This window comes from Saccopteryx leptura, chromosome 7, assembly GCF_036850995.1.
Source record: "Saccopteryx leptura isolate mSacLep1 chromosome 7, mSacLep1_pri_phased_curated, whole genome shotgun sequence".
Classification (NCBI taxonomy): domain Eukaryota; kingdom Metazoa; phylum Chordata; class Mammalia; order Chiroptera; family Emballonuridae; genus Saccopteryx; species Saccopteryx leptura.
The window spans coordinates 90,901,644-90,926,838 of record NC_089509.1 but is presented as its reverse complement, the minus strand read 5'-3'; the positions used below and the strand labels follow the sequence as shown (position 1 = coordinate 90,926,838).

The window sequence follows — 25,195 nt, the reverse complement described above, 5'->3', positions numbered from 1 at the left end:
TGTCAACCCTGGGGTCTTGAACCTGGGTCTTCCACATCCCAGCCCGACGCTCTATCCACTGCGCCACCGCCTGGTCAGGCCCTTTTTTGTTCTTTAAGCTGCAGAATTCAATAAAGTAGGAAGTTTGTATCTATAGGAACGTGAAAGAAAATGTATAAACCAACCCCACACCTAGTTCTCAATCCTACACTTAATATTTGAAGCAACTCTAATTTGCCTGCTCTCTTTTGCAATATATTGACATGAAGAATTTTAATACGGTAGTCATTTTTTTTAACTTTTTAGTCTTTGAAGTTTCTTTGCATAAAGGTCAAAATGTAAAATTCTGGCATGTCCCAAATGCAAAATGGAAACTTAATGTCATCTAGCAATCAGCAAAATGATCTACCGTAGTCGTATATTTCATAATAGCTGCACATTTGTCTTTCTTTGCCCAATAGGTTTGGATCATGTCTAAAGTCATCACTGAATCATTCACAGCTTCCAGCACAGGGCTTTGTACCTAAAGGCATCAGTTAATTACTTAAAACACCCCCAAAATCTAGAAAATATGAAAATCAAAAGTGTATCTATTTTGTCAAAAATCTCCAATATTTTCATTTTTTAAAAAATAACAAGTCTCTTGTGAAGTTACTTGAGGTTCAGTAGCATGCACCATAGCTTAGCAAAATACATCGTTGCAATGATGTAGTGGGGGAAAATTATGACATATATAGTACTTGAAATTAAGTACAGTGAAGAGTTTCAATGAACTGTTCTCTAGGTTCTAAGTAGAACCTTCAGATAAATATTCCTATGTAAGTGAGTGATCATGTTTTTACCAAGCTGCTTTGTGTAATTAGCTGGAGAAATCTGGCCTATGTGAGCCAAGCTTCAGAAAGATGTAAGCACATAGCCTTCATTAAGCTATAGCCCAGGCTCAATTCTCTTCAATGTGCCCTGGTTTCTCCAGCGGGAATTAGTTATGAATTATAATTTTTAATAAGTGAGAAACAAAGATGAAGTATGAACTAGTGTGAAATGATAGAGTAGTTTCCTCTCTTTCTTCTTTAAATCTGTATACTCTTAGCAAGAGAAGCAACTTATAGAGCAGTGAAATGCAACATGTGGGTCAAACAGTATTGTCCAGGCCAACTAAGGGTCTATGACAACCACTGGACCCTGGTCCCCAAGGAGCAGCAGTGCTAAAATGATGACTGTGACAAGGGCCCTTGCTCTGGGCACCCGGAGACATCTTTACCTCATCCTCAATCAGGCTGTGACCTCAGAACTATGTCTGGAACAGAAAAGGCACAGATGGCAGAATGAGACAACGCAGGAGACACTACCCACTAAATAATTATAAACACGAGGAGGAGGCGGCACATGATGGTTAGGTACCAGTCCTCAGGATTTTCACGAGCCCCTCTCATTAGTCCACGGTGAGAGACTGTGTGAAATAACAGAGTGTTTGAAGGCAGTGCACACTGAGAGACAGTCCCTGAAACAACCTTTCAGAATGTAAGACTGGAAACCCGGAGACCAGCGCAGAAAGAGATGCCCTACGTCCACTGTCCCACTCCAGTCACAGCTGTGATTTGAGAACTGAATGGGTCTCAGCATGTCCAGATGACTCCTCATTTGCAAACGACTGGCCTAAGCTCTTCTCCACCCTAGGATGGTAAGACTCCCAACAGAAAACAGATCCGGAAAGCAGACGACCACCAAGTGCTGGACCAGGAACAACCCTGAAATCATACTGCTCAGACTGGACATATATTTTGCCATCTGTACCGTTAGTATGTCCATGCTCAATGTCTTCTACCCACGTGGCACCTCTGGGAAGTCAGGCTACCCATCAAGGGCCTAATTTAAATGTCATCTCCTCTGAGGTGCAGTGGTAGAATGGTTAGAAACATGGCCCACACTGTTCCCCTCTCTGGAGCCTCCGCTTTGCCATTCGACTTTGCGGCAATTCTCATCAAAGGGTGGAACCTACTTCCGTTTCCCTTGAATAAATAAAATACTGGCTGGCTTTGTAGCTTTCTTCAGCCAACAGAACGCAGCAGAAATGGTCACGTGCCAGGGTTGGGCACAGACCTAAGGGCCCTGTGTGTCTGCCTGCTCAGGGGAAGGTCCCACTGCCTTGAGAAAAAGCCCAGGCTGTTCTGCTGGAGGAGGAGACACCACCAGAGAATATTCTCGGAAAAATCCATTCTAGTCCATTCTACAGCCAGCTGACCCCAAATACCTGGAAGAGCCCGGTGAAATCAGCAGAGACACATTTCCCACCTGGAGCTGACCACAGGCAAAAGAGTAAAAACAGTTGAAACCAGACTAGCCCAGCCGACCCTCTGACTGGTAGACAATAAATAGTGAGTCTTTTAGGTTACTCAGTTTTGTGCTGCTTTGTTATGCATTGCTACTTATATCAGATGTACCTGCCCATCTATTTTAAGTCTCCATAACAGATTTAACCACATTTTTTCTGTGTACCCACAGAACAGTTAAGCATAGGCATTTCTTGGGTTATGATCTCAATGGCTACCTCACAATCAACTTTATAGCCCTCAACTCATACTGTATTGTATATATAGATGTTTAACACATGTTGAATAAACATGAGCAAGAGAAGTATAATTTCAGAAAATATAAACAAGGAAAAGGTGCTTAAAACTTCTGCAGGGTGAAATGACTTGTCTACTTGAGGAGCAAGAAGAGACACACCTTGTGGAGAAGAGACGAACAGCTAGAGAGAGGCAGAATTATGAATGAGAAAAGAAACAAACATAGCTACAGCCTAAAAATTTAGGCAGTATGACTATTATTACATGACTTTAGGGAGAGGTCCGAGCTGCCTGAAGCATTAGGCAAACTGTAGCCTTGTATGTAAAAGTGATGCTTAGAAATAGAAAGTTCTCCAAAAGGAGAGACTTACTGGCACATGGGCAAGAAATTTAGCTCCAGAACCAAAGGAAGACTCAACAGCAAGAGATGCATGTTTCCAGCAAAGGAAATGATGACAAATTTCTCAAGTCACAGGAGTTCTCTTCCACTCTATCAGTCACTGAGTAAAAGCAGCGAGCCCAGTTACGTCAGGGAGAAAGGGGCATTGCTCCTTTGGAGTTGCTATGCCCCAGAAGTATATGTATTTCCAGACCCTCTTGTGTCAGCTGGTCTCCAGGAGCTCTGCCCTGAATGCCCTGCCTAGTCTGCTCAGTCCACTAGGGATTGTAAAATCTACCATTTTGCCCTTTTTTGCTCACATCTCCCTCCTTCCATCTTTCCATCTTCCACTACTTTCTCCCCCACTGCTCCCCCCTCTAATATCACAGCCAATTGTGTGCCCAGCCCCCCTGGTTCTCAGCCTCAACGCAGAATGTTTTCTCTCATGTGCATGCCCTCTCTGCCCCCTTGCCCACCTTCTTTGATTGAAGATCCTTATTGTGTTTCAAAATAAATACTCCAAAGAAAGAGCCTATGATCAACATTGATTTCCAGTTCCATGTAAATCATTTCAAGAGGCCCCTCCTAAAATCTCAACTTAAGTGCAAAGATGTCTTTTAGAGTTATATCTCCCTTTCCAAGCTTCGTGGGAAAGTAATACCCACTGTGTGAATGTATGTCACACTGTCCAAACTCCCATGGCATGGGAACTTCACACCTGCAGAAAGCCCATCACCCCAAAATAATGAAGATAGCAAAATATCACCAAGTTCATTTTTTTACCCAAGTCTGTCATTGTCAGGTAACCAGAGTTAACCTAGTACTCAGGGGCTGAAAAACACCCCCAAATAGATGAGTCCATTCACCCATGATACCAGGAATAGAATAAGTCCTTGCATTTAGTTCCTCAATGCTAGTAACACATCCCTTTTACTCAAGAACCAACAGTAAGTCTCCACAGCCCTTCCGGGCTCAGGTGATTCTCCTCAGCCAGGCGAGTCACCTGCCTTCCTATGAAGAGTACTGGGTGAATGCAACACCCACCTACGGCGGGCCTTCCATTTTCTCTCTCCAAGCCGCACATTTCGCAACGCTAACCTCGCCTCAGGACTTTGCCCATGATGGAATAGAAGGCACACGAAGAAAAGAGATGCTGGGTCTTCAAAAGCAATGATGTGGTTAGCCCATGAAGACCCAACACAAGGAGACTGATTACACAGGTTTTTAAGCTGAAATTTTTGGATGAGTGTCAGAGGTTCACGAATCCTCGTGACCAGAAGCAAAACTGTGGATGTGCATATCTATATGCGTGTTCATAAACGGGCAGTTTACCTGGGAAGAGAATACACAGATGTGATCAGATTCTCAAAACTCCCCCGAAATTTAAGATCCAGTACTTTATAAGGTCAAACAAGTGCCAAACATCAGGCCTCCTTCAATGAGTAATTCAACCTTTTTTTTCTCTCCACATGAACCTAAAGCTAACATAGCCCGTGAGAGGGTATGCTGGGAGTTAGGATGCTTCTTAAAGGAAAAGGTGGTTCTGACAGACGTTTCTCAAAATCACATTGTATTTACAACTGAACAAGTTCTGTTTATCATTTAAAAGCAGATATAACTCAGAATGTTCGTATGACCCTTTTTTGCAATATAGCCACCCTTCTTTCCTTCTCATCCTCCCACACACACAGTCACGCAGGCAAAATAAAAATGTAAGGCGAGCCTTTGGGGTGGGGGTGCGAGGGTTAGAACTCAGACATCCAAAACAGACAACTAAGCAGACAAACACTTCTGATGATGCTCTCAGCACAATTTTGAAATTCTTGTCAGCAGTGTGACAAAGGATTTGTATCCAAAATATATCTTTTAAAACATACTCTCAAAGCTCAATGAAATAAACAGACCAATACAGCGATGGGCACACCATTTGCAAGGACACGTTAAGGAACATGTTCAGCATCACTTGACCTCACAAGGACAGGCAGGGATGTGGACCAGAACTCACAGACACTGCTGGTGGGAAGGGGAAAGGCCATAACCGCTGGGAAGTGATTTAGCACAATCTTGTAAAACTAAGCATACACTTGCCTTAGTACTTGCCCAAGAGAAATGAAACACGTCTAAAAATAAACTTGTATATGAGTGTTTATAACACCTTTATTCATAATAGCAAAAACTCTCAAAAAACAACTGATGTGTGGCATATTCAATAATGAAAGGCCGGGGAAGCATCTCGCATGGTGATTAAATGAAAATATGTCCATTTATCAAAACTCTAAAGGTACGCTTAAATTAAATTATTATGAATAAAATAAGGCATTATGTGCCTACAATTTACATGGTTTTGAATGTTATTCCAAAAACACTCAAAGTCTGAGAAACAGCAGCATTTACTAAATAGCTGCATGGCCTCAAAAATCACCCCTTTGAAGCTTACAGACGTATGCTTTTCCACACATTTAGTAATACCATCCATATTACTATGTAGTGACCTTATCCAAATACACGATACTAAAAATCTTTATGAAGGTATAATTATGTGCACCTAATATAACTAAAATAATAATAACATCAAGGAATGTGAAGACAGATTCCAGACTACATCACAGTGATGGGATGTGGCACCTAAGTTAAATGTGGCATCTCCCTTAGTCAATAGATGTTCTGCCTTGTTATCACAGTTACATTATTTGTACCTTTTAAGGTTTTACAGCTTTTAAATTACTGGGACAATATACCCTTCCAAAAAACTGTAATTTAGCACTATGTGTATATTATATTTAATTACTGCTCTTTAAAAAAGTTCTAAAAACCACAGTTCTTAAAAACATTTAAATTATACCTCTGTAATATGTCTTCAAATGACAATGGCTATTGCAGATGATGACAATGTAGCACTGGGGGAAGTTTAGATACATTGCAAGGTGCCCATGTGTCTTCCAGTCCATTTTGTATAATGTCCTACGAATCCAAACTTTTTCAGTGAATTAGAAATCGTGAGGTTAAAAATAGAGCCTCCATATAAACCACAAAATGTATGAACCACGAAGGAAAAGGTCGACCAATTTAAACTAAGCTTCTGGTCATAAGATGTGAACACGCTAAAGTAGGAGAATATTATTGGAAACATAACAATATCCAACAAAGGACAGACATCAAGAATATACAACAAATGCCTTAGAAAAACAAAACTGACAACTCAATTGAAAAAAGTCAAATCAAAACTTCACAGAACAGAATAAATGTCAATATATACATGTAAATTATTCTCCTCTAATGTACCAAGGAAATACAAATTAAAACTAAAATGCAATACCACTACACACTCATCCAAGTAGCAAAAACAATTACTCTAATAACAGTAAGTATAGACTAGGGCAGGGGTCCCCAAACTACGGCCCACGGGCAGCATGCGGCCCCCTGAGGCCATTTATCCGGCCCCCGCCGCACTTCTGGGAGGGGTACCTCTTTCATTGGTGGTCAGTGAGAGGAGCACACTGACCATCTCATTAGCCAAAATATTGGTCAGTTTGTTGATTTAAATTTACTTGTTCTTTATTTTAAATATTGTATTTGTTCCCATTTTGGTTTTTTTACTTTAAAATAGATATGTGCAGTGTGCATAGGGATTTGTTCATAGTTTTTTTTATAGTCCGGCCCTCCAATGGTCTGAGGGACAGTGAACTGTCCTCCTGTGTAAAAAGTTTGGGGACCCCTGGACTTGGGTATAGAGGAACCAGAACTCTGATGAGGAAAATATGAACTAATCTGTAAAACTATATTCATTATCTGGTGAAGTTGATGCTATGATCCACTCATCTATGTATTAAGGAAGCTAGTTCACTTATACACGGGGATGCATGTGTAAGAAAGTTCATTGCAATCTGTTCATAATAGCCCAAGCTGGAAACAATGCAAATTATTATCAAGAGAGTAAATATATTAAATGTTTTTATAAGGGAATTTCATATCACTATAAAAATTAAACTACAGTCTCATGCAAGAGATAGATGAAGCATACAAATATTGTTGAACAAAAGAATTCAAACACAAAATTGATGGAGTAAATTCACATAAAGTTCAAAAAACATATAACATTAAATTGTTTAGAGTTCTGTCCTTACATAGTAAAGAAAGAAAAGGAATAATTGTTACAAATTCAGGATAATGATTTCCTCTAGAGTAGAGAAAAAGGATTTTAATAAGGACACTTAAAGATTTCTGGCTACAGGCAACATGCCATTGCTTGATCAAGAAAGTGGTTATGCAGGTATACAGGTATACACATGATGGTTTATAGTTTTTCTATAAACTGTACATACTTTACAAATGTGTGTGTATCTACCATTTTAAAATATATTAAATGCAGAGACTCATACGAAAAAATAATAAACCAATAGATACAAAATAAGTTGACTATTTAAAATCAAATCAGTACATTGGCTAGAATCAGAAAGCATCCTTTGAGAAAAAAGAAGAGAGAAATATTATTGCAGTCATACCTAATGATAAAGGTCACTGAAAAGCCATGAAAAGGCAATGACTCTCCAGAAAATGTATCTCAATCATATTATGCTGTCACATCAAGGAAGCAAATAAACAGACAAAAAATATTGTAAAAATATCTTCTTCAAGTGCTTTTGGAAATTGATATTGTCCATTTTTGGTGTTTAGTAAGATATATTTGGTTCTAGTTAGCCAAAGGAAGTTACATAATCACTCTGGATTTTTGTATCTTGTAACAGCCATCATTTAATAAATACTTAGGTAGTAATGTACTCTCACAAGAATGGACTATTAAGGTGAGTCTGAGGGATTTAACACCAAAACTTGACTGCTAACTTACAGGATGACAAACAGTAATATCTACAAACACGAGTTGAAAATCATAGGAAAATTCCTTGTAAGATCTGTCATGTTAAGCAAAGCACAGGTTATTGCCTAAGAAAGCCTTGAAGCCAAAACTGATTTTTCCCTTTACGTAACTAGTAAACTGTGCAAAAAGAAAAATACCTGACCTATGGTGGTGCAATGGATAGAGCGCTGACCTGGAATGCTGAGGTCGCTGGTTCAAAACCCTGGGCTTGCCCAGTCAAGGAACATACAACAAGCAACCAATGAACAGTTAGAGTGAAGCAACTACTTCTCATTCCCCACCTTCTCCTCTCTCTCTAAAATCAATAAATAGAATCTTTAAGGAACATAAAAGAAAAAAATCAAAAAGGTGTAAATATTTCTCTTGAATAATCTGTTATGAAAGCGTTGGTAAAAAATATTTAAGTCACTGCCCAAATTCTGCATAGAACTATCGAAAGTCATGCATTATTTATTTATTTTTCTCAAAACATCACTGTGCTTGAAGAATTGCATATTTTATATCAGAGGGCCTGTGGTTTTCCTGATGTTTACCTAATACAATTAAGCAAATACTGCAGAGCCTGACATAATGGTTTGCTTCTATGCCTCAGTGACTGAGTATGGGTGGTTGTCAAATAAACACAAAATGACTTTTCTTCATTTACATTCTCACGGCTGCACCTCAAATAAAACGTCTCCATAACCAGGTAAATAATCTGAAGGCTCCAGCACCTCTGGGTAACTCTTGCCTAAACCACCCAAGATGTAAAAATGTGGTTTGTCAAACACTTGCACTGAGTACATCTTAGGGAGGTTGAAGCAAAGACCAGAAAAATCATTTTCCTGGTTCCCAATCTCTGAAAGGAAGTTCATACGTGCAGTTTATATTTCTATCCTGTTCCTTGGGGAGGAATATTTTGTTTCATAAAAGTATCATAAGAATAGATGGCAGATACATACAGATCCAACTCTCAACATGAGTTATGATTTCATGTACAATAAACCTGTTAAGATTTAATATAGTCTAATATTTTAAATTGCATATTCTTAAAGAAAAAAAAGATTTATCCTAGAAACAGTCCTATGAGAAACCCTCCACTTTCCTTTGTTTGAAATCAGTTTGTATATATTAGCATCTACCGTAAAAATATTTTAAAATTTAAAACTGTTCAAACCACCTAGCTAGAGAGATATTTCTAATTTTGAAAAGTAAAACACATAATTTGGCATTTATTTTTATTGTATTGGTTTTTAAAAGAGTCACAGGAATTATTGTTCACTTTGCATTAACACAACACTAAAAAATATTAATAAGTCTATTTTGGCATATCAAGATTTTCAAGACCACACATGAAGGTAAAGTGATCAGCAGGGCTGAAATGCAAAAAAAATAAAAATACAATACAATACAATGGAAAGATCAATCGAAAGTGTTCGGTGAATTGCTGGATACATGTGTCGAGCCCTCTGGATAGTGAAATGAAGAAATGACAGTCCCCACCTTTAAGAAACTTTCAGTCCATAAGTAGGGAAAAGAGTCCACATGAAAATATAACACTAACACAACATTTGAGAAACAGGCATCCTAGCAGAATTCAAGGGAGGTAAGACTTGTCTGCTTTCTGAAGGGTAGACTAGGATCACTGGGCAAAGAGAACTACGAAAGCATTCTAAATGGAATAAGCTATTTAAACAAAGGAGTAAAGAAAGGAACAAGCCCTCTTCAGAGGACAAACAAGTAAATTGGTGTTACTAAAAAACTCAACCAAGAGGGCTCGGGATGAGGAAGATTCTCAGACAGTAGTAGTCTCCCAGCACATGCATAACATGTTGGACGATGGGCCTTTGACTTCATCCTCATAATCAGGGTCGTTCTTGTTTTTAATATTGTATCCTTGGGTCGGCTACAGGCCCTCCCTAGTACTTTGAATTTCATGCATAGCATTGTATAAATGTTTGTCGGGAAAGAGATCTAGAAAATTTTGCAGTTCCTAATCTTAACAAAGCTTTGCACAGTGGCAGTATCGTAGCCAATGAGGTTTATCCGAGGCGCGATTATTGCTAATTGAAAACCTAATCTTAACAAGTAGGAGACTGGTATTTTCCTTTACAACTTAAGTGATATAAGGAGTCAGATCTGCAGGAAGACACTCAGTTCTAGCTTAGGCATGCAAATACCTGCAATGGCAGTGAGATATTCAAGCAGCGCTGTCCAGCAAGTGTTTGGAGGCGAGGGATAAAACCCAGGGCAAGACCAGAGCATTCACTGTAGGGAGGGAAGAGCTGAATCTCCTGGAAGAGGATGGGCAGATAAGATGAAATCTGCTCTCTGTTGAGAATATATTTCTCAAATTCCTGATAAAAAGATGCATGTTTTGATAGCTAAAACCTCATACCGATGTACTTATGCTACTACAGTCATTGACAGGAATCAGAAATTTCTCTAGTATCATGACATAATCAACTCTAAAGAGTGTTCCGTGTAATTCTGGTGCTGCACTGGCAAGCTTCCCTGGGAAAATATCCATTTAATCACTAGGAAAAACAGACATCATTAAGTTCCTATGGATGGTTCATATAAAGCACCACTAAGACCATGTTTCAGTTTATACAGTGGGCACGGAAAAAGCCTGCCCCAGCACATGCCTGCACTGCAGACACTCTCATCCCTCTGCTCCTTCTTCCTTTGGTCCAGTGGCTTCAGTGGGGGCCATTAAGCCAGGGCACAAATGTAACAGAAACCAGGGCACTAAAAGACATTTATATGGAGAGAAGTTCAGGTAGAGTTCCATACAGCTTTCCAAGGAATACTATAAACCAAGAGGAATCAGAGGATCAAACGGGCTGACCAGTCTCACACATACAAGCTCTCAAGTTCCATCCTACCTTTCAGGTTTATGTTTGAACCAACTTAATTTCTAAATAAGGTAAAGACCTTATTTAGTAATTCAAGAAGATTTAAGCCTACAGATTTTTTCTCTCTGAGACAGTTTGATGATTTCTTTTTCCCTCTCAATATTTCTAAATAGAAGAACATAAGTCATTTTGTGAATATTCTTTTTTATTTAAAGTCTTTCTTTTCAGGTTCTACAAAGAGCTACCATCTCTCAAAGGGGAATTTTATTACACATCAGTGTTGTTTTGAAGTACAATGGAAGTTGATGTCTTAGAAATATAAGCATTGGAAACATCACTGTGACAACTGGTACTAAGCACACTATTTTCAGTGCTCTAAATACTGGAATAGTTCCCAAAAATGGATTTTATTGCTGTAATTACAAAGTAATGATAATTATATATAAAAATGTTGTTAAACCAGGAGTATGAATTACAACTGTGGTGTGTCCAAACACAGTGGCATGCCTGACATACAGGGTCAACAGATACTCAGAAACTCGGTTTCCTCTCCAAAAAACCAGGGTGGGGAGTGATAACCTAGGTATTATTATTACTTGCATCAAACCAGTTTCAATTTACCACAGCTGTGAACAACTATACTGCTCACAAAAATTAGGGGATATTTTATTGCTTCATATTCATTTTGAAGTATCCCTTAATTTATGTGAGCAGTGTATATGTATAACACTAAGTTGGGTAAAAAGAGTCACTCAAAAAATATCAAGATTAGAAACAAAGAAACAAAAAAGAACTTTACAACACGTTAGTACAAATTTCACCACACTTCTCTCTCAGGAGCCCTCACCTTCACCAAGACTTACCTCCTCGTTATCCAAAAACACTTTTTGCAAATTCCTTCTTTCATTTTGACTACATGTTACCAGTCCTTAAACTTAGCACATCCTCATCCCTTCCACTGCCAGTCACAGCACGCAAATCTCTAAATTCTTGTTGCATTTAGCCCATGTTGTCTTGTACTATCACTTTAAATGCACTGTTTTCCTATATAAACTTCTGTCTTGTTCTTAAAAGGGTAGGGCTCATTCATCCTCCTTCTTCAGTCACCCTATGGCACCTAGCTCAGTGCCCCATGCTTTGCAGATACTCAATGAATATACTGCTTACAAAAATTAGGGGATATTTCAAAATTAATATGAAGCAATAAAATATCCTCTAACTTTTGTGAGCAGAATTAGAGGATATATCAAAATGAATATGAAGTGATAAAGTGTCCCCTAATTTTTGTAAGCAGGATATTTGCTGACTGCCTAAAATGCAAACATTCATCTTGGCGTGCTTCATTTGCTTGAAATGGGAGAGCTGGAGTTCTGGCAAGAAGAGATGGCATGCTCCAACTGAGCAACTCAAGAGAATTGAATAAGGGTCTATTTACAGAACTATGGGCAGGGTTACGCCAACCAAAAAGGGACAGTGCAGTATGTCAGGTCTAGAAACAAGAAGTGACCACACCCCAGGAAGGAGAAGGAGAGAGAGCAATTAGCAAATCCTGAGAGGGTCCCTGACGAGACACACAGCCGACCTGGTGGGGAGGGAACCAGGACACTGACTACCCCCATCATTCTCTCTTTTTGCTTGAGTCCTCCCATCAGGACAGTTCCCACTGCTGGGACAGTTCTGGAAGCCAGGCACAGGGGTACCTGTGAAAGCATTCCAGAAGGTTCACTACCCTTCCTAGACACGAGTGGTGAGGAGAAAGGGTGTACTTGGAAGGACAAGTAGAGGACACACAGCTCAGACACTTGGGTGAACAACGGTTAAACAGCGGGTGGGCACTGATTCAGACAGTTTGAATTCTCTCCCATGTCCCCACCACTTGGGCTACTTCACTGAAGCTTTCTGGTATCGCTCTTCTCATCTAACAGAAATATTAAGAATATCTATCTTTAAAAAGTAGCATTGACAGAATTAACTTGATTATATATGTAAAAGTACTTATCACAGTTCCTAGTACAGTGGAAATAAAAGTTATTATCAACAGTAATAGCTATTTTCATTCTGATTAAAATTATACTTTCCTAGAAATTCTACTCTGAAAATCCTGGTCAACAACCAACAAGAATACCTAGAATATTTGATTTTTATGATCTTCCCCATGTTCCAATAGAAATGCTTCTCTGAATAGACTTGAATTTTAAGACTATATTTTAAATGTTTTCCTCCAAACTCCATCCCACATTGAAAAGATTTCTGCTGTTCAGTTTTCCCGATCTCTGGACTCCTGCCCACTCTAGCTGGAGTCCCCAGAGCACTGTTGACACCAGTTTGTCAGAGAGAGCAAACTGGGATTTATTAGGATTTACGATTCATAGATCATAAAGCCAGCCTCCGAAGAATTAAAAAGACGCTTGCCCAAGGACATATGGTTGCTGAGCCCCCAGGGCAGCTTTCTATGGAGACACCTAAAGGCCTAGTGCACAAAGAGGGGCAGGCTGAGTCCTAGAACTAAAGAATGACATTGTCAGCTTCAAGGCAGAGTGTAAACTGTCTGTAAAGCAGCCTGCTATCAACTTTATGTCACCATGGCCATCAGCCTACAGTCTGAGTACTGTATAATAAAGCACTTACATAAGACACATACTATGCATAGGTATAATTAATGCATAGGCATTTGAAAGCCAAAATATAAAACCTTACCACCATTTCTGATGGCATAATCAATAGCATAATGAAACAGCTTAATGTTACATTGAACATGTCTATTTTCATTAGTACTGTGTAAAATCTTTATACTATAGTGTTGAATAGGTAACAAAAATACCACATCCAAAGTCCACTTTGCATTAGACAACAAAAGTGCACTTAGCTAAATGAAGCCAGTTTAAATATACATACATACATACACATATATATATACATATATATGTGTATGTATGTATATATAGTAAGCAATAATACTCAACGCGTGAAAATCAATTCAGTACACTGCGGTGCTAGATCACAGCTCTCTAGTTCATCTGCACATGACCACATTCATTCAGACAAACATGGCATGCCTAATCACCGTGACATAAAGTAGTAGATGATATCTTGAAACCATCTTCATAAACTTACAGGGTTGCTAGGCAGCCTTTAACAATTTGCTGGGGAATGGCAAACCTATTTTGGTATGTGCCCAAGATGTAGTAGGTTCCTAACTCGGAAACCTAGTGACCACAACTTCGGTAAAGTATACAGGTCACAATCTAGTCTATAAAAACTCAGAGATCATTGTTGGTAGCTTTTCAATCTTATTTATTTTTTTGACAGAGACAATGAGAGAGTCAGAGAGGGACAAATAGGGACAGACAGACAGAAAGGGAGAAAGATAAGAAGCATCAATTCTTCGTTGTGGCTCCTTAGTCATTCATTGAATGCTTTCTCATGTGCTTTGACCAAGGGGCTACAGCAGAGTGAGTGACCCCTTGCTCAAGCCAGTGACCTTGGGCTCAAGCCAGCAACCCTTGGACCCAAGCCAGCAACCATGGGGTAATGTCTAAGATCCCACGCTCAAGCCAGTGACCCCACACTCAAGCTGGTGAGCCCACACTCAAGCCACTGACCTCGGAGTTTTGAACCTGGGTCCTCTGCATCCCAGTCCAATGCTCTACCCACTGTGCCACCACCTGGTCAGGCTATCCAGTCTTTTCTATGACTAAATGCACAGTTTAATCACTGAGGATCTAAGTTTTTCATTTATATAATCCTAGCACAGGTTGATTCCTTAACATAGGATACTGACAGTTCTACAGCTCAGAGACAGGTCCTTGTCAGGAAGAACACTGGGAAAGCAGTTTTAGTTTGCCACCGTCACACCCACACCCTCTACTGCCTGGGTCTCCCATGACCTCACATCTCGTGTGCATCCCTATCCTATGCCCCACTGCAGTGACATGTTTATTCTCCTTTCCAAAACCGGAGGGGCCTTCCAAAGCAGAGACCTAACCATGTGAAGCTTAAAAGAAATGTTATATTAAACCTCCAATGCCAACAAATGAGCAATGTGCAAGGTGGTGGGCACAGGCGGCCGGGGAGAAGCTGAGACCAGCTTGCTAAAGGTTTCATAAACTGTTCCCACCTCAGGGAAGGCGATTCGGAACGTAGTTCAAGAGGAATAACATATTATTGCTTTAACCTCACTGTTTTACTTCCTGTTTTAATCTAAAGAAATAATGCAAAACATGAAAAGGCTTTGTGCACAAAAATGTTCACCCTAAGTTTTATAATGGTAATATATTAGAAATTAATAAATACCTAATAATAGGGAAATAGTTAAATAGGTTATGCATATATCTCAGATATTATAAATTTTTTAAACTGATGGTTTAATCAATCTAGAGGTATATTAAATCTGGAAAAAACATAATCAATTGGTAACAGTGGGACAGGAGTACAATACATAAAGACGTAGTAAAATTTTAAACAATGTATCTATCTTTGAAATTTATTACATTTTTACCATGAGAACAAAGAAAAATATTTTTTTCAGTGTTTATTACAAATCCTCTGAAACAGGGGTCAGGAACCATTTTGGTTGAGAGAGCCATGAACGCCACATATTTTAAAATGTAATTCCTTGAGAGCTATCCAACGAACGACCCGTGCACGTTACGCATTATCCAATAAAAATTTGGTGTTGTCCTGGAGGACAGCTGTGATTGGCTCCAGCCACCCGAAACCATGAACATGAGCAGTAGAAAATGAATGGATTGTAATACATGAGAATGTTTTACATTTTTAACATTTTTTTTATTAAAGATTTGTCTGCAAGCCAGATGCAGCCATCAAAAGAGCCACATCTGGCTCACAAGCCATAGGTTCCTGACCCCTGCTATGAAAGGACATAGAAGCCTTCCTGTTTACATCTTGCATTTATTAGGCATGTGGATCAAAAATAAATAAATAACTACAATGTAGTGTAGAACACCCATACACAAAAAAAGTGATAGGACCAAAAGAAAAAAAAATACATTAATAACAGTGAGTATGAAAGAGTAATGAAATTATCTATTTCCTTTATTATGCAGTTTTGCAATATGGTTTATTTCATACTAGAAATATTTGAGAATAGCTGTAATTTTGAACTCCTTAAGGAGATACAGCCATTGGTAAATTGAAAATGAGTGTTACGAATCTGTACACAGAAATATTGTAATGTTGTTTTAGAAGCCCAGGCTACAAAGATAAGGCCACTACCAACTGTACTAGGTTAACTAACATATGTTGGTAGGGCTAGAATGTAGTTGTAAAACAATAAAGTATAAGTTTTAGAAAATTATCATTGACCTATGGTAGGAAAGGGTAAGATGAAACTAAGCACACACAAAAATCTACAGAATAAAGATTACAGAATCAGAGGAAAAGATAAAACTCAGGGCCTGAAGAGCATAAGGTGGTGGGAAAGGAAAGGAACAGAGCTCCTGAAGGTGGGGCCGTTAGGAGGCACGCTGGCCGCTCCCCATCACATCTCACATGATAAAGAGAAACAAGATAGGAAAAAAAAACTGTTTGGTAATATTAAACTATTTTTTTTAACACCAACTGGACCTTTAGAGTCTTGGCTAAGAAAGCCTATGAGTCAAAAAATGGTAACAAGCCTAGCAACACCAAGCCCATAACATCTGTGTCCAGTTGACTTACTTGACCTCTACTTTGCCATTTATTTCCATGTTATGAAGTCAGAACTCTAAAATTAGGTCCTACCAAAGGAAAGATTTGTTTTATCCAGCCACAGACATACACCTCTGGCGCTGACAGTATCCATGACACTGAATAAAAAAATATTAGGATGGCCCTGGCCGGTTGGCTCGGTGGTAGAGTGTCGGCCTGGCGTGCAGGGGTCCCGGGTTCGATTCCCGGCCAGGGCACACAGGAGAAGCACCCATCTGCTTCTCCACCCCTCCCCCTCTCCTTCCTCTCTGTCTCTCTCTTCCCCTCCTGCAACCAAGGCTCCATTGGAGCAAAGATGGCCCGGGCGCTGGGGATGGCTCCTTGGTCTCTGCCCCAGGCACTAGAGTGGCTCTGGTCGCAACAGAGCGACGCCCCGGAGGGGCAGAGCATCGCCCCCTGGTGGACGTGCCGGGTGGATCCCGGTCGGGCACATGCGAGAGTCTGTCTGACTGTCTCTCCCCGTTTCCAGCTTCAGAAAAATACCAAAAAAAAAAAAATATATATATATGAGGCATTATCAAAAACAAGGAACAGGCTTTGATAAAAAAAAAAAAATCCCCTCTATTTGATCCCTTCTATACTCACTTTATATTATAATTAATTAAAACAAAAATTGTGTAATATTTAAGCCAAACAAATATTTAAGCCATCGAGTATTCCCCTTAAGAGAAGCTTACAAATATAAACTGAAGGATAAAGCGGTTCAGTTAAAGAAAGTAATTATAAAGGCTATCCCAGCAACCCAACAAAAAAGAAAAATATACCCTGCAAGAGTAAATAAACCTTGACAAAAAAACTAATCAAAAGTCCAGTGGTTCAAAGACTCATTATTTTTTAATAAGATGGGGAAATGATTTCTATTATGATGGATTAATAATTTACAAAGCACTTTCCCATGTATTATCTTCCATGAAAGACTCAGGAGGTAGATTATTACTACCTCAATTTTACAAGACAGGAAACAAGTGAAGGGTAAAGTGGCAGAGCCAGACCTCAGACCTCAGTCCAGTACCCCTTCTGCCATTCTCTGAAGGACCTGTCTTTAACACCTCCCTGCCATGCTGTGGCACATGGAACACTGCCCAGGTAGCTATCCCTCGCTGAGAATGAACCAGAAATTCTTTCTCAATATACGTAGCCTCATGACCTGTGAACCAGTGTTCTAGCTCTTTTAAGGAAGAACAAATCATGTTAATTCTGTAGGAGGCAAGATGTGTTAGGGAAAAGAGATGCAAATATAAAATTCATTTAAATAAAACCATAAAATTCTAAATTTTGGTTGGAAATACCAGCATAAACTCAAGAGGTACTTTTGTTTTTAAGAAAAGTCTGTCCATTAAAAAAAAAAACCTAGACACAGTGACTAACCCAGGAACAATAATTGTTCCTAGCATTTAAATCATGGTTCTAAAAGTATCATTTCACACTGAAAGAAACAAGGGCTCCATGGAGAACAGCAGGCCCTGGACTGGGGTAGGAGAAAGGACTACTTAAGCCTGAGAGATGTTATCAAAAGAGAGAGCAAGGAAGCCTTCAAAGACTATCAACCTGCTGAGGCTCCTGCTAAGCGATGAGGAAACTTAAGCAAAGAGAATAGTAATAGGTGTGCTACCCATATGTTTATGATAATAATATACATATATTTTATAAGGTACCCAGTTGCCTCCGAGGATTCTAGGGAATGAACTCATCTTCTGAAAACTAGCAGAAAAGCAAAAGTATTCAGGGTAGGCAAACAGCCGATGAAAATACTCTTTTTATTATTCCAACTAATAACTAAAGAAAGAATAATGAAATATGGCCATTTTGAAAACAAGTAATGAAACAGTGGTTCTAGGCAATGATTATCCATGGCACCTGGAGTCCATGAAACATCTATGACATATTCCTGCACCCCAAGCAATATTTGCTTGAGCATCCAGAACAAATAAAGTTAAAGAAATAGAGACACCAGAAAAACATGTTAAACACCACCATGGTAAAAGCCAGTCTACAGAGAACAGCAGAGGACAATGATCCTGTTTCTCCAACAAATAAATTTCCATAATTAAAAGGAGGGGAAAGGAGGACCCATGGATAGAAGAGACGTAAGCGATATGAATCAAACGCAATGTGTGGGCCTTGTTTGAGTACTGATTAAAGTAAATTAACTATAAAAGCCACATGAGATAGTGAAATTTAAATCTTGATCTATCAATTGATATTAAACTATCAATTGTTTTTAAGTTTGAAATGATATGGTGATACCTTAAAAGAATCCTCATCTTTTAAAGACCCACACAGAAATACTTATGAACAAAATATGACATCCCAGATTTGTTTCAAACTGAGCCACGGGCCTGACCTGTGGTGGCGCAGTGGGTGAAGTGTCGACCTGGATATGTTGAGGTCGCCGGTTCGAAACTCTGGGCTTGCCTGGTCAAGGCACATATGGGAGTTGATGCTTCCAGCTCCTCCCCCCTTCTCTCTCTCTCTCTCTCTTCTCTCTCTCTCTCTCTCTCTCTCTCTCTCTCTCTCCCCCTCTCCTCTCTAAAATGAATAAATAAAAAATTAAAAAAAAAAAACAAAAAAACAAAAAACAAACTGAGCCACAGGGTATTGGAGCATAGGTTTCAAACAAGCAAAGTCAAGAAGTGACTATGGTTATAGTAAGATAATGTAGCAGGGAATATATTTATCTCTTATCTATTAATTTGTAAGTTTAAAATTTACCATAATCATAAAATATATTTTCTTTAATAAAAATTGCTCCAACTAATATAAATACCCATTTATCATTGTTTTAAATTCAGTGAGAATAAATAAACCCTGTTGTACTAAGGGCTTTTATTTTTAATGTGATTGTTAATTTTATCTCCAAAAGGAAAAAACAATACAATTTCCTGAGCAAAAACTAACATTAAAATATTGATAGCATGAACATTAATAAACAGGATATGTAACTTTTTTTATTATGTTTAAAAATTAATATGATCCTTCTCAAAACAAAAAAAATATAAAAATTATAACTACATGGTGAAAATGTACATGAGTAATTACATAAAATTTTTGAAGAAAAAATGATATATCACAAATAAACCATTATAAAACAATGTATTTAATTTCTTACCACAAAGATATCTATAAATAAGATTGATAAGATGTTAGAAAACACAAATCACAGCCCTGGCCAGTTGACTAGGTGGCTAGAGCATCAGCCTGGTATGCAGACAGCCGGGTTGATCCCCAGACAGGGTATACATGAGAAGCAACGATCTGCTTCTCTTCCCTTTCCTCTCCCAATTCTCTCTCTCTTCCCCTCTCGCAGCCAGATGTCTATCTCCCCTCCTCTCACTTAAGAAATAAAAATAAGCCTACCAGGCAGTAGCACAGTGGATAGAGCATCGAACTGGGACACAGAAGACCCAAGTTTGAAACCCCAAGGCTGCTGGCTTGAGCGCAGGTCATCCAGCTTGAGCGCAAGCTCACCAGCTTGAGCGTGGGATCATAGACAGGACCCCATAGTCACTGGCTTGAGCTCAAAGGTTGCTGGCTTGAAGCCCAAGGTTGCTGGCTAGAGTCCAAGGTCACTGGCGTGAGCAAGGGGTCACTTGCTCTGCTGTAGCTCCCCAGTCAAGGCACATATGAGAAAGCAATCAATGAACAACTAAGGTGTCACAACAAAGAACTGATGCTTCTCATCTCTCTCCCTTCCTGTCTGTCTGTCCTTAACTGTCCCTCTCTCTGTCTTTGACTGTCAAAAAAAAAAGAAATAAAAAACAAAAAAGGGCAACATGAAACGCAAATATTTGTCTATTCCCTTGTTTATGAAAACTTGTGATCCCAAATCATTTATGTGTTTCCAAAATTTTTCAAACTTCTCTAAGCATACAGTTAACACATTTTTTCATACCAACCCTTCACATCCCTACAACCGTCTTATACTGTGGTTAGCCCACACACAAGCCCCAGGACCCCTGCCCTCTCATTGCTTTTTTCACAAGCACAGCCGCTAATACTGCCTAATAAAAACCAGTTTGACTTAGACTGACTACAACACTATTAACATAAAGGACAGAGAATACTAGAAGGGGTCTAGTGTATATCACCTAAACTAATCACAAGCTCAAGAATTTAAGCTCATTTCAAAGCACTGATAGGTAACAGAGTGGCCAAATTCCTTACTGCAGATACGCAGAGACTAGGAACATATGTACTCTCAGCCTAGCTCCATCCTTAACTTTGGAGATACCTTGTTATATGTGATGCTATATAACAATCAAGAATTTTCTTTTGGGGTAGGGCATATTTGTTAATTATTTCTTCACTTGACCAGGAAAAGGTCTACATGCAGGGGTCTCCAAACTTTTTACACAGGGGGCCAGTTCACTGTACCTCAGACCATTGGAGGGCTGCCAAATACAGTGGTCCTCTCACTGACCACCAATGAAAGAGGTGCCCCTTCCAGAAGTGCAGTGGGGGCTGGATAAATGGCCTCAGGGGGCCGCATTGCGGCCCGCGGGCCGTGGTTTGGGGACGCCTGGAGTGTTTGGTATATAATTTTATAAGAAATATTAGATAAATCAATATGTTCTTTTAAAGAAAATGTTCAGTAAGTTCCTAAATGGAATATAATTAAAAATCAAAATTGTTTAGGCAATGAAATATTATTAGACATCATAGCAGTATTCACATTTCAGAGATGTAGTGAGATTTAATGAAATACTTGATGCAGAATGCTCAGAACTGTGTCTGTCCCCGAGTGACACTGCACAGGTGTCAGTTATTGTAGCCACTGACTGCTACGGCTACTGTTAGTTACTCTAGCCGCAATAAGTTACTGGGATAGCAGTTATGAACAAGAATGAGTATGAAAAGGAACAGAAATAATATAGGAGAGGGAGAAAAATAAATCTGGTGTTAATCCGACAAAATAAGAGGATAGATTGTGTGGCTTGACTGTAGATATGATGCCTGTACACGTTTTGGAAAGACCTGCTGCCATCCTTCCTGCCTCGTTCTTCCTGTATACAGTGTAGACACCGGCCCGTGCCCCTCAGTGGTGGGGCAGCCACCTGCAGACTAACTAGTGAGGGCATGGCCAGCCTGGCATTGGGTCCCAGAGAAGTTTGAGTAGATGAGAGATCTCTTCCAGTTTTCTTTGCCCATCTTGTATTTACAAAGTGATAAAAAAAAATGACACTGACAATTGGATTTTGGCTGCTTCTAACTATAAACTTTTCAGCCACCCTTCTCCTTGCCTCAAATAAAATGCACTGTTGTAAACTTATGATAATATATGCGTGTGCGCACGCTCGCGTGTGTGTGCGCACGCGTCATTATGAGTAAGTTCACCTTTCCCTAACGCTGAATGTCACGGTCAATAAATGAAGTCACTGATCAGTTTTGACTATATAGTCAGGCTCCACTTAATAATGAGGATATGGGTGCATGTTCTAAAATATGTCGTTAGGCACTTTTGTCATTGTGTGAACATGAGAGTGCACTTACACATACCTAGATTGAATTGCCCACTACATACCTAGGCTCTACAAAATAGCCTTTCTCCTAGGCCACAAGCCTGTATAGCATGTTACTATATAAAACAAGATGAGATTAGTCAAGCACAAGAGAAAATGATGCAATTAAGAGACAAGATGAGGCCCTGACCGGTTGGCTCAACGGTAGAGCGTCGGCCTGGCGTGCGAGGGACCCGGGTTCGATTTCCAGCCGGGCACATAGGAGAAGCGCCCATTTGCTTCTCCACTCCCCCTCCTTCCTCTCTGTCTCTCTCTTCCCCTCCCACAGCCGAGGCTCCATTGGAGCAAAGATGGCCCGGGCGCTGGGGATGGCTCCTTGGCCTCTGCCCCAGGTGCTAGAGTGGCTCTGGTTGCAACAGAGCGACGCCCCGGAGGGGCAGAGCATCGCCCCCTGGTGGGCAGAGCGTCGCCCCTGGTGGGCGTGCCGGGTGGATCCCGGTCGGGCGCATGCGGGAGTCTGTCTGACTGTCTCCCCGTTTCCAGCTTCAGAAAAATACAAAAAAAAAAAAAAAAGAGACAAGATGAATGATGCTAGTGCATGTAACATGGCATACCACTTACAGGAAACTTTTTTTATAAGTAGGAAGAGTACATTCTAAAATAATAATAAAAATGTATCATAAATACATAAACCAATGACAGTCATTTAATATCCTTATCAAGTATTACGTACCTTACAAAATCGTATGTCATACATTTATATGACTGGCAGCAGCACAGTAGGTTTATTTACACCAGCACCACCACAAACACATGAGCAATGCATTTTGCTACAATGTTATGATGGCTACAGAGTCACTAGGTGAAGGAAATTTCAGCTCCATTATAGTCTTATGGAACCAATGTAGTATATGTGGACATGGTTGACCTAGACATTGTTATATGCAATCATGACTAGTTGCTTATGTGCTTATGTGCAGTTATCTGAGTCTTCATGATGTTGCTGGACAAGAATCAGCAAAAAAAAAAACCTTCAAAACCATTTTTCAAAAAACTAGTTTCCTGTTCTCCCTATCTTTTAACCTGTGCATTTATACTTCATCCTTATGGTATATATAAATTTTTTTCAAAAATATTTGCTAATCCTTCTTCTTCATTAGCATTAGTACCAAGATCCCCAGTAGAACCTGTTCTACAAACTAAAAACTAACTTTGTATTTTTTCTATAGAGAAAAGAATGACCAAAATTTAAGTTCAAGTCTATAGACACTATACACAATGTTGTTGTCGCATTTCCTAAGATGTCCCTAAGGTGGTGGGAAGTGTGGAAGCAGGAAACAACATCCTTTTGGTCTTCAGAGGGAGAGCTAATAAAGACCAAAAATTTCCCTCAAGTTAGGCAGAGATGCAAATATCTAGATCATAAAATTTACATGATATTAAAGAATCTTCAAAATTGCAGATAAGAGGTAACTGTATAAGAGACAATATAGTTTTAAATGAAATGCTACTGTACAATCTTCAAAATTCGTTTTTCAGATTCAAAAGCCTGGAAACTCAGGTACCCACCAATAAAAGGGAATACTATAAATAAACTATAATATATTCATACAAGAAAATAATACTAATAGAAAGGAACAAACTACTGGCACATGTGATATTATATATCAGGGGTCGGGAACCTTTGGCTCATGAGCCAGATGTGGATCTTTTGATGGCTGCATCTGGCCCGCATACAAATCTTCAATAAAAAGAATAATAACGTTAAAAATATAACACATTCTCATGTATTACAATCCATTCATTTCCTACCGCTCATGTTCATGGTAGCGGGTGGCTGGAGCCAATCACAGCTGTCCTCCAGGACAACACCAAATTTTTATTGGATAATGCATAACATACACAGGTCGTTGTATGGCTCTCATAGAATTGCATTTTAAAATATGTGGCATTCATGGCTCTCTCAGCAGAAAAGGTTCCCGACCCCTGTTATAGATGGATTTCAAAAACAGTATGTGGAGTAAATCAAGCCAGATACAAAGAGTATATATTATCTGATTTCTTTTGTATCTGATTCCTTTTATATTCTGGAACTGACAAACTAATCTCAGAAGATGAGTACTGACTGTCAAAGGGCATAAGGAAACTTTCAGGAGTGATAGTAATGTTCAATATCTTAATAACAGGTTTAGTTACAAAAATGGAAACAATTATCAAATCTCACTTAATGTACACTTAAGATTTGTGAATTCTATTATATAAGTTTTAAATAAAAACATAAGTGTTGAATCAATGATTTGCACACTAAATATAATTCACTTTGAACTATGTCAATACATGATGGGTTAATAGACAATCCAGATGTTAAATGCAGGCACTCCTGTAAACTTCATTTAACTTTGCTCTGCTTTTGAGATATTTCAATCAGAAAATGTTGTGGGGGGTGGAGATTTTGATTTTCCTAAAATGGGAGTGGGGGAAAGCTAGACAGTAATATATGGACAAAGTGTTTTACTTCATTGTTAGACAAAAGTTCAGTTGGATCTATTAACATTTTGAGAAAACAATTTTGTTTTGTTTTTAATAAGAATCCAAAAATACAGAGAAGGAAAAAACATTTACTCCAGATTTGTACCTTTTCTTTTGGAAATTCGTATTGACAAAAGGTTTGTTTTTTTTTTTTTTTCACCTGGATTTGTTTCTCTAATTATATAAAAAGGCATTTGTAAATTATATTTATTTTCTGCATTTATCCAAATAACATAATTATGTCCACTTCATGGGTACCTCTAATAGCAGTATCAAAGTTTCTCTTTTCCTGAAGACGTTCGTCACCGTAGTCGCACTTGAATGTGAGGGCAGTTGCTCATCAATCAAATCACCCAAATCATCCACATCCGGGGATTACTACTGCTAACTGTTCACTTAGAAAGTAAGTAGTTCTAGAAAACTAAAGCCAAAACTTTTTCAAACTTTAATTTTTCTAAAAATCAACTGTTATGGCTTTATTCCAGAAATATTAAAGCTTCCATATATCTCACATACAGAAAACCACAATTTTCCATTCCACGGTAATTCAAAATATCTACCTAAAAACCAATTTCAACATAAATTTTATAACTCTAAGCATACTTAATGGTCTCTGTGAAATTAAAACTGTATGGAAAGTAAGATAATACAGCTATAACTGACACATCAATAAATCCTCATGTCCTTCTTCTAAAAAAGGTATTTTCATTATATTATGGTATATGCAGAAAAATACCTCTATGAAATGAGTGTTCAAACTTAATAAAAGCTAAATCTACAAATAAGCTATTCAAAAACAAAGGTTAGATCAGTCTTCTTTGCAAATGTCATTTCAAAGCTTGTGTTATAAATACATCTAG

At 38.8% G+C, this 25,195-nt stretch overlaps 1 protein-coding gene and 1 pseudogene across 2 annotated transcripts in view; one reads left to right on the top strand and one right to left on the bottom strand.

Annotated features, from left to right (window-relative positions):
- PARD3B (par-3 family cell polarity regulator beta) overlaps positions 1–25,195 on the bottom strand; it is a 1,075,922-nt gene that overhangs the window by 958,016 nt on the left and 92,711 nt on the right. The window lies entirely within an intron of this gene.
- On the top strand, positions 9,787–9,917 carry LOC136379179 (U4 spliceosomal RNA; annotated as a pseudogene).